Here is an 11,420-nt window from a genome sequence, read left to right on the forward strand (position 1 = left end):
TACAAATGTGCCTTGACTATTCTTTCTGGCAAGCTACTGATGTTGGATAGTCCTGGTGGAGAGTAGACATTCAGCACAGAGTCCTACAAATAAATGTACAAAGGTACAGAGTACTGTGAGGGTGAGTATGAGTAGAAGGAAGATCTAATTTTGATGTGTGGGAGAGTAGGAGGGAGGTCAGCAAAGGCTTTGAGAGCTAAAGGAAGAGATGAAGTCAGGGTGGAGAAAAGTGGGACGTAGACTGGACCTCGCATCTTGGTCCTGCCACCAACAGAATGTGTGACTGCAGGTCAGATTGTCTTTCTAGGCCCGTGATTCCCCATCTGTCAGATGGGGTGGTGGTGGTTTAGGCTTGTTAATTTACACAAAACATTTTGGCTCTGAATTAGTGTGATTCCTTAAAAAAGTCCATTTATATGAGGGCTGCATCTATGACAAATGGCATTGTCAGGAGTAGTTCAGATATTTCCAAAAGAACACAGAGTTGTTGCTATACAGCCTCAGTGGCACCACTCATGTGGGAAACAGGTGGTGCTTTTTACCATGGCTCCTAACCATGGCCTTAAAAATGATGGTCTGAGTCCTGATCCAAACAACTCATGAGGCCATTGAGAAAGACTGGGGTAGATTAGATTGAATATGAGTCAGACATGAGATTTGATGACCATCCTTCAATTTCTGGTTTAAAAACATGGAAAAAATAAGCAATAGGCTACATTTAGACACACTAACAGGTTTCTCATTTCTCAATACCTATGTGCCAGATACTGAACTTAATAGGTGAGGGAAGGAAAGATTTTAGACTAGGATTCTTTTCTCATGAAGCTAGTTTAACTGAATTGAGAAAAAAAGTTGTATTTAAAATTTTAAATAATTGTAGGTATTTGATCCATGTACACTAAATATAGAGCTGATCCATATACAGATTTAAATAAAGATGTTAGAGCTTTGTTGCTTTATGTCATTCCGTTATGGTTTTCATCTCTCCTTCTTCCTCTATAGATGGAGACACACTGTCTCAGCTTCAGATTTTGGCATGCAGTATCCTTAGTATGTTCATTGGTATGGAATGTCATCTTGTTTTCCTAACTAAAATTCTAGTCTCTGGATCTTAAAAAGAGGTCTTGGGGATGCGAATAGCTACTCCACATTGGTCAGGGAAGCAGGAAGATAAGAGCACACAGGTAGAGAGTACACATATGTTAGAAATTGCTGGAAAAATACCATTTGAACTCATATCTGTCTCTCTTGCTTTCTTCCAATCCCAAATGATACAAGGTGTCACACACTCCAAATAACTCCCAGTCACGACCAATATTAAAGGTGGTGACCTGGGAACCTACAGTCCCCAGGATATGATGATATTAGGAGGTCTATTCTGGGATCTCTTGAGAATGGTGATAAATGGAGTCACCTTGAAGCGTGTCCCGAATGGCTTTGTGGGGGCTGCTGGTTTATCTGGGAAGCCCTTTAACATTGCCTCCTTTTAATCTGGGCTGTCTTTGATGCTGGGTATGTTGCTGGAATTATTCTACCAAACACAGACTTTTTGATCGATTTTTCTTTTTAGTGTAGCTGATTTAGAAACTGCTTTTTAGGTCTATGTGGGTAACCTGAGTGTTGAAGATGCCCCTGGCAAGAAGGCTCCTGAATTATCACATAATTATCTGGAAAGCCCTCACCTCTTGGCCTCGCTGGTGCTTCCTTTTCTTGCCATCACCCCGGAAAAACCTACCACTTCAGAGTCTGGGCTCTGTCTTTGCAGAATCTTGGGCTCAAATCCCAACTTCCCACTTACTAGTTCCTGTGAAAGTTAATTTTAATCTTTCTAAATCTCAATTTTATTATCTAGAACATGGATTGTTATGAGAAGTTAATGAGATGATGCCTTTAAAGATCTTGGAAAATAGGAAATACTCAAGAGATGTTAACTCTTTCCATAGTAATAAAAACAACAATTTGAGTTTAAACTAGCATCTAGTCTAACTGCAGCTGTCATTAGATCTGAGATCTGCTGAATCCGAGATCTGAGAATGATGCATGCCTCACATATGCATCCCTCCCAAGACCAGTCTGGACACTTGTGTAAAACATAAGGATTCTCTCTCATCCTGAGCCTCTGTTAGTCTGCTCACCCTGATCTCTGGCTTGACCCTTCCTCAGCATTTTGCTAGTGAGTCCCTCCAGAGCCTTCCTGTACTTCATCACATTATATTATAGCTCTGCCTAAACATATTCCTGGTTGCTACATTCTTCATCCCTCCATGGTCCCACTGTCGTATAGTCTTACTGATTTCTCTTGAGGCTTCTGGAAGGCAGAGGAGAATAAGATCCAACAAGTGATGCTGTTCCCCATTTCAAGTGAGACCACCACATTCTTAGTATGTCCAGCCAGTTTTCCTAGGGGGTCTCTTTATCCTTTCCTCAAAAACCCATTCTTCCCCATGGTCCTGCTCAAGGGCTTCTGTATAAGACACTGTCACCCCAAATCACCAAAGGTATGATTGGAATTTAAAAGTAGATCCACCTTCTTATTGGTCAGCCCCTCCCAACTCAACTAAACCTTGAACAGGTTTTGCCTGCCCATCTCAACAACAGCCCTTCCTGTGTCCCAAACCTACTTGTCAAGCATTTTCCTGCCCTGGTCCCTTTGTGCTAAGGGACCTGGGTTCCATGGCATTAGCAGAACAAGTTGCTGAGTCCTGTGAGCCTGACCCACTGCCACATCTAGTGGTCAGACCCTTTGTTCATCTTCTGTTTCTCTGAGACACTTCCCACACTGGTCTTCCAGATGCCTTCCTTTTTGCTCCATCCCCAGTTCCTCCTTGCCAGACTGGAGACTTCCTGACTCCTTTAGAGCAAAACACAAGGATCATCTGATGGCATGTGAGCTCACAGTTGCCGCTTCTATCTTGGAACATCACATCCTCTCATTTTTATTTCAGACTCAGAGATAGGTGTCATCTCTTTTTTCTGCTGTACCCGGGATCCCTTCCCCACTCACTCCTGGGAGACCCAGCTCAGTCATCCCCCTCTCTTTCATCTTCAGTCTTCCTGTCCCCATGGTCTGATTCTTTTCTATCTTCACATCTTCATATGTCCAAAAAGTTTCAATTTCCAAAATACTGGAAAACCAGAAATACCCTCATCCTTACCAAAAAACCACCCAAAGTCTTTTGAGGACCCTTCTGCCTATATAGACTTTTTTTCAAAATCCTCTTCCCCCCTGAAATGTGCTCCAGTTCTTTATTTTAACCTGATTTTACCTCTGGAGGGTGGGGGAGGGGGAAGCCTCCTGTTGATTCTTTTTTCAGAGCCTTTATCCATCTTTGCTATTTCTCTCTCCCACCGCCCCACCCCACCTTCCCATTCAGGTCTCTGTCACCTCAAACCTGGGATATTACCCGAGCTTTCTAATCATTTTCTCCAATCCAAGGCCACGCTGCAAGTAATTGGCAGGTAAATCTTTGTAAAACAGCACTTTGGCCGTGTTGTATCTCCGCTAACAAAATGATAGCTGGCTATCACCCACAGGACAAAGTCCAGACTCCTGCTCTCCCACAGGGAGAACCACAACATACTCTTTTTCCAATCCCTTTTCTTTTAAAGACTCATGTCTATTCCAACTAATTACCACTGAAACATACCTCTTACATGCCAGTGTTACTGCAATTAGTCTTGTCTCCTTTTTTGAAATGAATTTTCCTTCTCGTTTACTTACGGAAAGTGCCCATGTCCTTCTACATCTGTCTCTGGCAATAATACTTCAAGCTCTTTCCTGATCTTACCTTCTAGCCATAAACTTTGTCTCTTGCCATTCTAAAATTTGTGTCTGTAGAGCTATCCTCCTCCTCTAAGGAAAAAGGGAAGTTTTATTCACTTCATTAGGGTTTTTAGGTAAAATTTTAAAGAAATATATTTGAGCTAAAAATTCATTTATTTTGCTATGTGTGTCTAGACTCAGAGCATTTCCTCTCCATCTATTCCTTTAATTTTTTTTGAGTACAAAAAATACTGTCTATTAGAAGAGGTCCTAGAAATGCAGATTGGTAAACATAAAAAACATCTTGCAATATAGACTGTTGTTAATATTTTGGTATATAACTTTCAGAATGATAAGAATGATGCATATTCTCGTTGGTTTATCAAATATTTCTAACCATCCATGTGTGGATCACTAGGGATAGAATGACAGATCAGACAGACATGAAATCTGCCAGGTTATGCTGACATTCTAGTGTATATAGTATATAAAAATACATATATCATAAAATACTAATGATATACATATTTTTATATACTATATGTATATCACTAGTTTTTGAAGGAGAGAGAAAATCTGAAGCAGACTCCCGGTTGAGTGCGAAGCCCTATGTGGGGCTTGGTCCCAGGACCCTGAGATCATGACTTAAGCCGAAATCAGGAGTTTGATGCTTAACCGACTGAGCCACCCAGGTGCCCCCATCTTAACCATTTTTAAGTGTGCAGTACAGTAATGATAATTGTATGCATTTTGTTGTGCAATAGGTTTCTTAAACTTTCTCATCTTGCAGAACTGAAACTCTGTATCTGTTGAAAAGCATATGCCCTATTCCCTCCCCCAAGCTCTTGGCAACTACCATTCTACTTTCTGTTAGTAAGAGATGGACTATTTTAGATACCTCATTTAAGAGGAATGAACCGGTCTTTGACTTCTTGTGACTGGTTTATTTCACTTAGCATAATGTCCTCAGGATTCATCCATGTCGTAGTCTTCTTTTTACAGGACAGTATTCTGCTTTATGTATATCCTACATTTTCTTTTATCTATTCACCTGTCAATGGAATTTTAGATTACTTCCACCTCTTGGGTATTGTGATTAGTGCTACAATGAACATGGGTGTACAGGTTTGAGGGAGAGAGAAAATCTGAAGCAGACTCTTCAAGATCCTGGTTTCAGTTCTTTTGGATATATACAAGAATTGGGTTTGCTGATCATATGGTAATGCTATTTTTAATTTTTTGAGGAACGTCATACTATTTTCCATGGTGGCTACACCATTTTACATTCGTATCAACATTCCACAAGGGTTCCAGTTACTCTAATTTCTTGGCAACACTTGTTATTTTCTGGGTTTTGTTTTGTTTTGTTTTGTTTTGTTTGATAGTGACCATCCAAATGGGTAGGAGGTGATATCTCACTGTGGTTTTGATCTGCATTTTCCTGGTGATTAGTGATGTTGAGTCTCTTTTCATATGCTTGTTGGCCATTTGTATATTTCATTTTCTTCAGAGCTCTTATATCTATCTTTGTTAAGTCTATGCCTTTCCTTCTGCTTAGGTTCAGGTCTCTGTCACTTCAAACCTGGGATAGTCTTAGAGAAATACTATTCAAGTATAATCTGGTTTTTGTTTTTGAGTTGTAGAAGTTCTTTTTTTTTTTTTTTAAGATTTTATTTAATTATTTGACAGAGAGAAACACAGCAAGAGAGGGAACACAAGCAGGGGGAGTGAGAGAGGGAGAAGCAAGCTTCCCACTAAGCAAGCAGCCCGACTTGCGGCTTGATCCCAGGACACTGGGATCATGACCTGAACCAATGGCAGATGCTTAATGACTGGACTACCCAGGCGCCCTGAGTTGTAGGAGTTCTTAATATATTCTTGATATTAACCCTTTATTAGATACATAGTTTAGAACTATTTTCTTCCATTCTCTAGGTTTTCTTTACATTTTGTTGATTGTTCCCTCTCTGCACAGTTTATAAATTTGTCTATTCTTGCTTTTATTACCTATGCTTTTGGTGTCATAGCCAAGAAACATTGCCAGATCCAGTGTCATGAAGCATTTTCTCTAGGTGTTCTATAGTTTCAGGTCTTATGTTTTGGTCTTTAATCCATTTTGAGTTAATTTTTTTGTATGGTATAAGGTAGGGATCCAGCTTTATTTTTGCATGTTGATATCCAGTTTTTGTCTCACCATTTGTTGAAGAGATTATCCCTTTCCCATTGTACAGCATTGGTACTCTTGCCAAAGATCATTTCACAATGTATGTGAGGTTTTATTTCTGAGATCTCCCGTGTTCCACTTATTTATATGTCGTTAGTTACAGCAGTACTGTACTGTTTTGATTATTGTGGCCTTAGACTAGTTTTTAAATCAGGAAGTGGCAGGCCTCTAGATTTATTTTTCTTTCTCAGGATTGTTTTAGCTATTCAGGGTCCTCTGAGGTAGCATATAGGTCTTTGAGCCTCCCCGCCACCCTGCCATCTGCAAAAAATGCCGTTGGGATTTTGGTAGGGATTGCATTGAATCCATAGGTTGTTTTGTGTAGTATGGATATTTTAACAATATTATGTATTCCAATCCATGAATATGTGATGTCTTTTATTTTATATTCTTAGGATTTGTGTGTGTGTGTGTGTGTGTGTGTGTGTGTGTATGTGGTTTTGGAAAATAAATCTTTTACTTCTTTGATTAAGTTTATTTCTAAGTATTTTATTCCTTTTAGTGCTGCAGTAAATGAGATTCTTAATTTCTGTTTCGGATTGTTCATTAAATGCAAGTGATTTTTGTGTATTGATTTTGAATCTTGCAACTTTGCTGGATTCTTTATTAAAAAATTTTAATAGTTATTTTTGTGGTTTTTTTTAACATATAAGATCATATCATTTGTGAACATAGGCAATTTCACTTATTATTTCCAATCCAAATTGTTTAACTGCTCTAAGACTTCCAGTACTATGTTGAATGGAAATGGAATTATTGGGTATCTTTGCCTTCTTTCTTATCTTAGAGGGAAAATTTTCTGTTTTTCACCATTGAGTATGACATTAGCTGTGGGCTTTTCATATATAGCCTTTATTATGTGGAGATAATTTTCTTCTATTCCTAATGTTTTTTTAAATCATAAATGGTATTGGATTTTGTCAAATGCTTTTTCTGCATCAAATGAGATGATTGTGTAGACTTTTTCCTTCATTCTGTTAATGTGTTTTACATTTATTGATTTATGTATGTTAAATTATTCTTGCATCCCAGGGACAAATTCCTTTTAGTATGCCATTAATTTGGTTTTGCTGAGTTTTTTTGTATATATGTATATAGGGGATTTGGGCTTGTAATTTTAATTTCTGGAGATGTTTTTATTGGGCTTTGGTATCAGGATAATTCTGGTCCTCTAAAATGAATTCAGGAGTATTCTCTCCTCTTCATTTTTCTGGAAGAGTTTGAGAGGATTGGTATTAATTCTTTAAAGGTTTGCTAGAATTCACCAGTGAAGACATCAAGTCCTGGGGTTTTATTTGTTGGAAGATTTTTTAATTATTGAGTCAATCTCCTTATTAATTTTTCTGTTCAGATTTTCTATTTCTTCATAATTCAGTGTGCAAATGTTATGTATTTCTAACAACTTACCCATTTGTTCTGGATTGTCTAGATTGTCTCTTATAATTCTTTTTAGTTTTGTGACATCACTTAAAATATCCCCTCTTTCATTTCTGCCTTTTATTATTTACATCTCTTCCTTTTTTTCTTAGGCAGTCTAGCTAAGAGTTTCTCAATTTTGTTAAGTTTTTTCAGTTGTTGTTGTCTTTGTTTTAGTAGGCTCCAGGCCCAGTGTAGAGCCAGGTGTGAGTCTTGAACTCCCAACCCTGCCGTCAAGATCTGAACTGAGATCAAGTGTCGGATGTTTAACTGACTGAGCCACCCAAGCACCCCAATTTTGTTGAGCTTTTAAAAAAAAACAACTTTTAGGTTTGTTGATTTTTTTCCCTATTATTTTTCTGTTTTCTATTTCAGTTGTTCCTGCTCTAATCTTTATTTCCTTCCATCTGCTAACTTTGAGTTTAGTTTGTTTTTCTTTTGTTAGCTCCTTGAGATATAAATATATCATCTTTTTTAATGACAGCAGCATGTTGTATCATGGGATATACCACAATTTATCAAATTTTCCATGGATTTTGAACGTTTATTTATTTATTTATTTATTTTTATTATGTTCCATTAGTAGACATATAACACATCATAAGTTTTTGATGTAGTGTTCAACAACTCATTAGTTGCGTATAACATACAGTGCCCATCACCACACATGTCCTCCTTAATACCCATCTCCCGGTTACTCCATCCCCTGACCCCCTCCCTTCTATAACCCTTGGTTTGTTTTCTGGAGTCCAGAGACTTTCGTGGTTTATCTTCCTCTGTGATTTCTTAGCATTCAGTTTTCCCTCCCTTTCCCTGTGGTCCTCCAAACCTTATGTTCCACATATGAGTGAAACCATATGATCATTGTCTTTCTCTGCTTGACTTATTTCACTCAGCATAATCCCCTCCAGTTCCATCCATGTAATTGAAAATGGTGGGTATTCATCCTTTCCAATGGCTGAGTAATATTCCATTATATATATGAACCACATCTTCTTTATCCATTCATCTGTTGAAGGGCTTCTTGGCTCCTCCCACAGTTTGGCTATTGTGAACATTGCTACTATGAATATTGGGTGCTTGTCCCCCTTCTATTCACCACATCCGTATCTTTGGGGTAAATACCTAGTAGTGCACTTGCTGGGTCATAGGGTAGCTCTATTTTTTTTTTTAAATTTTTTTTTTTTAAAGATTTTATTTATTTATTTGACAGAGAGAGATCACAAGTAGACAGAGAGGCAGGCAGAGAGAAGGAGGAAGCAGGCTCCCTGCTGAGCAGGGAGCCCGATGCGGGACTCGATCCCAGGACCCCGAGATCATGACCTGAGCCGAAGGCAGCGGCCTAACCCACTGAGCCACCCAGGCGCCCGGTAGCTCTATTTTTAATGTCTTGAGGGACCTCTATATTGTTTTCCAGAGTGGCTGTACCAACTTGCATTCCCATCAACAGTGTAAGAGCGTTCCCCTTTCTCCACATCCTCACCAACACTTGTTCCCTGTCTTGTTAATTTTAGCCATTCTAACTGGTGGAATGTTCATTAATGCTAAAAAAATGGACAAACAGGGCTTCAGAAATGACTTTTCTCAACAACTAAAACAAATTTTATTTTCTTAGCTGAATATGCTGGGAGCTGTGCTCCAGGAGATAGCTTGGTTCTGACTGTCTGGGGTCTTGAAGTTGCCTTTGAGCTACCTAGACATCTGTGATAGAGCAAAACAGAAGCCCAGTCACTCAAAATGCTCCCAGTTTACCCCATAAAAGGCAACACTGAATTACGTAGGAATTATGTAGTAGGAAGAACCTACTGTTTTGAGTAGAAAAAGTGGGAGTAGCTTACGTGAAATTTACAGGGTTTTCTTTTCTTTTTATTTTTTGGAGTGATGAAGGGATAGCTGTTGTTCCCTCACTTCTTCACAAACAAGGATCTGCCCTCAAGCAAGTGAGGTGTACATGTGGCTTCATGCCCATGAAGACTTGTATTAGCTATCTTGTGTTGAGTGCCCACTACATGTCAGGCACGATACTGGATACTGCAAAGGACACACAGGTGAATGAAACATGGGCCTAACTCTCTAAGAACTTGTCACCTATTAAGGGAGTTGGTCTGGATAAATAAAAATAAATGCTGAGTAGATAACCAGCACCCTAACAGAAGGTACAAAAAAGAAATGGAAGTCAGAGTGGGGAGAAAGTACTTTCTACAGCATGGATTATATAACTATATATAATTATATTCTATTATAATATAGAATATATTAAATAATTAATATATATAAAATATATTTTAATTATATAAAATATAATGTAATTATATTACAAAATATAATGTAATTACATATATGTAATTACATATATGTAATTACATTATATTTTATATAATTAAAATCATATTCTACAGAATGGATTATATAACTGTAGCATTATGGAGAAGGTCAGAATTATGCTGGGCTTAAGGGATTTGTATGGATAGGTACAGGGAGGAAGACACACTCCACATAAATGGAAGTTTAACTCAAAGGCACAGGAGTGGGAAATTTGGGGGTGTGGATATGACATATTTGTGAATGTGAATGTGAAGAAGAATCTAAAATGTCATGTCAGTAGATCACACTTTTGAGTGTGTGGCAGAGATAGCTAGCTATCTACCTAAATTGTGTTGCTCACCTTCCTTTTCATAATATAAAACTGATCCTATGAAATGGCTGGGAAATCAAAGACTATAAATCCTGGTTCCCCCACTCCTGCAATTCCTCTGCTTGTCTAGGTGGGGCCATATGCCTACTTCGCACATACAGAATGTGAGTAAAAGTAATGTATGTATCAGTTTCAGGTTGAGATGTTTAAAAATTGAGAATGTGTCTTACCCATTCTTTCTCTCTCTGTCTACTAGCTGAATGTCAGTGCCATGCAGCTTGGAAACTACATGCTGAAGGTGGCAGAGCTACTGGCAACTTGGGTCCCTGAATCACTGCATAGAGCACAGCACCCACACATTCCATCCTGTTTTGCCTGGACCCGTATTGGATGATTACATAATCAAGAAATAGTTTCTGCAGATTTAATCCACTAAAACCTTGGAATTTGTATGTCCCAGATGTTGTACTACCTTGTATAACACAGGACATATAGAGAAGTAATGGGAGTGGGCATATGGGGAGGAGGTAGTCTGGAGCTAGACTGGTGCTTTGCATCATATGTCTTTATTAGCATAAGAACTACAGAGGTGAGGAAAAAGGATTTGTATTCTCTGTGTAATATTGAGAATGTACAATGATAAACAAATATCTTGATGGCTCACTCTGAACTGATTTTATAACCAGAGCTAGAAAATACAGTTGGAGCTGCTTTTGATTAGTTTAGCCTCTTCTTGGGAAGAAAGTGTTAATGTTAGGACTTCTCATTTCACATAGCATTTTCATACACATGACTATCTTCTTTTGCATAGCCCGTGAGGTGATGGTATTTGCATCTTATTGATTTGGGGTTCAGAGAGATTTAGTGAGTTGCCCAAGGCCACATAGCTTCAAGATTCAAACCCAGGTTTTCTGAATACTAGGCTTGTGGCACCCTGTGTGTATCTGTAAACTTTCCCTTTCCAAAAAGAAAAAGCAATCAGAAGAACCCTATCCCAGCCAGGTCTCCTTTGCAAATATGAAAGAAAGGCTAAAGGCATTCCTGGTTCAGGCCACACTGATCATTGGAGGACTTTGGAGTAGGTCAGAGCCTTAGTCCATACTTTTAGGTGTAAAAGAAAATGTCTACTTCTTAATTTTCCTGAACTCAAATGAAATCAGACTCAGAACTTCCATCTTGGTAGACTTCTGGGAAATTCAACATTAATCATTCCTGGATCTCTCCTCTCTCTTGGTAAACCAGGAGGCTATGTGATACAGAAGCAGGGTGAGGATGTTTTACATCACTTCATCTCATTGCCACTGAGATCCTCAGTGGGAAAGCCTTAGTATCAGGTGGCTCTCTTCTTCGCTGCCACATTTGGGATATCCATCTTTGTGGTT

At 38.6% G+C, this 11,420-nt stretch overlaps 1 long non-coding RNA gene across 1 annotated transcript; it reads right to left on the minus strand.

Annotated features, from left to right (window-relative positions):
- Positions 1–4,696: 4,696 nt before the first annotated feature.
- Positions 4,697–11,211, minus strand: LOC116589988. The gene is made up of 3 exons (XR_004285465.1): positions 11,201–11,211; positions 8,071–8,075; positions 4,697–4,752 (listed from the first exon to the last, which is right to left on the minus strand). It is a non-coding gene; the product is annotated as an uncharacterized LOC116589988 (long non-coding RNA).
- Positions 11,212–11,420: the final 209 nt, after the last annotated feature.

Source organism: Mustela erminea, chromosome 5, assembly GCF_009829155.1.
Source record: "Mustela erminea isolate mMusErm1 chromosome 5, mMusErm1.Pri, whole genome shotgun sequence".
NCBI lineage: Eukaryota > Metazoa > Chordata > Mammalia > Carnivora > Mustelidae > Mustela > Mustela erminea.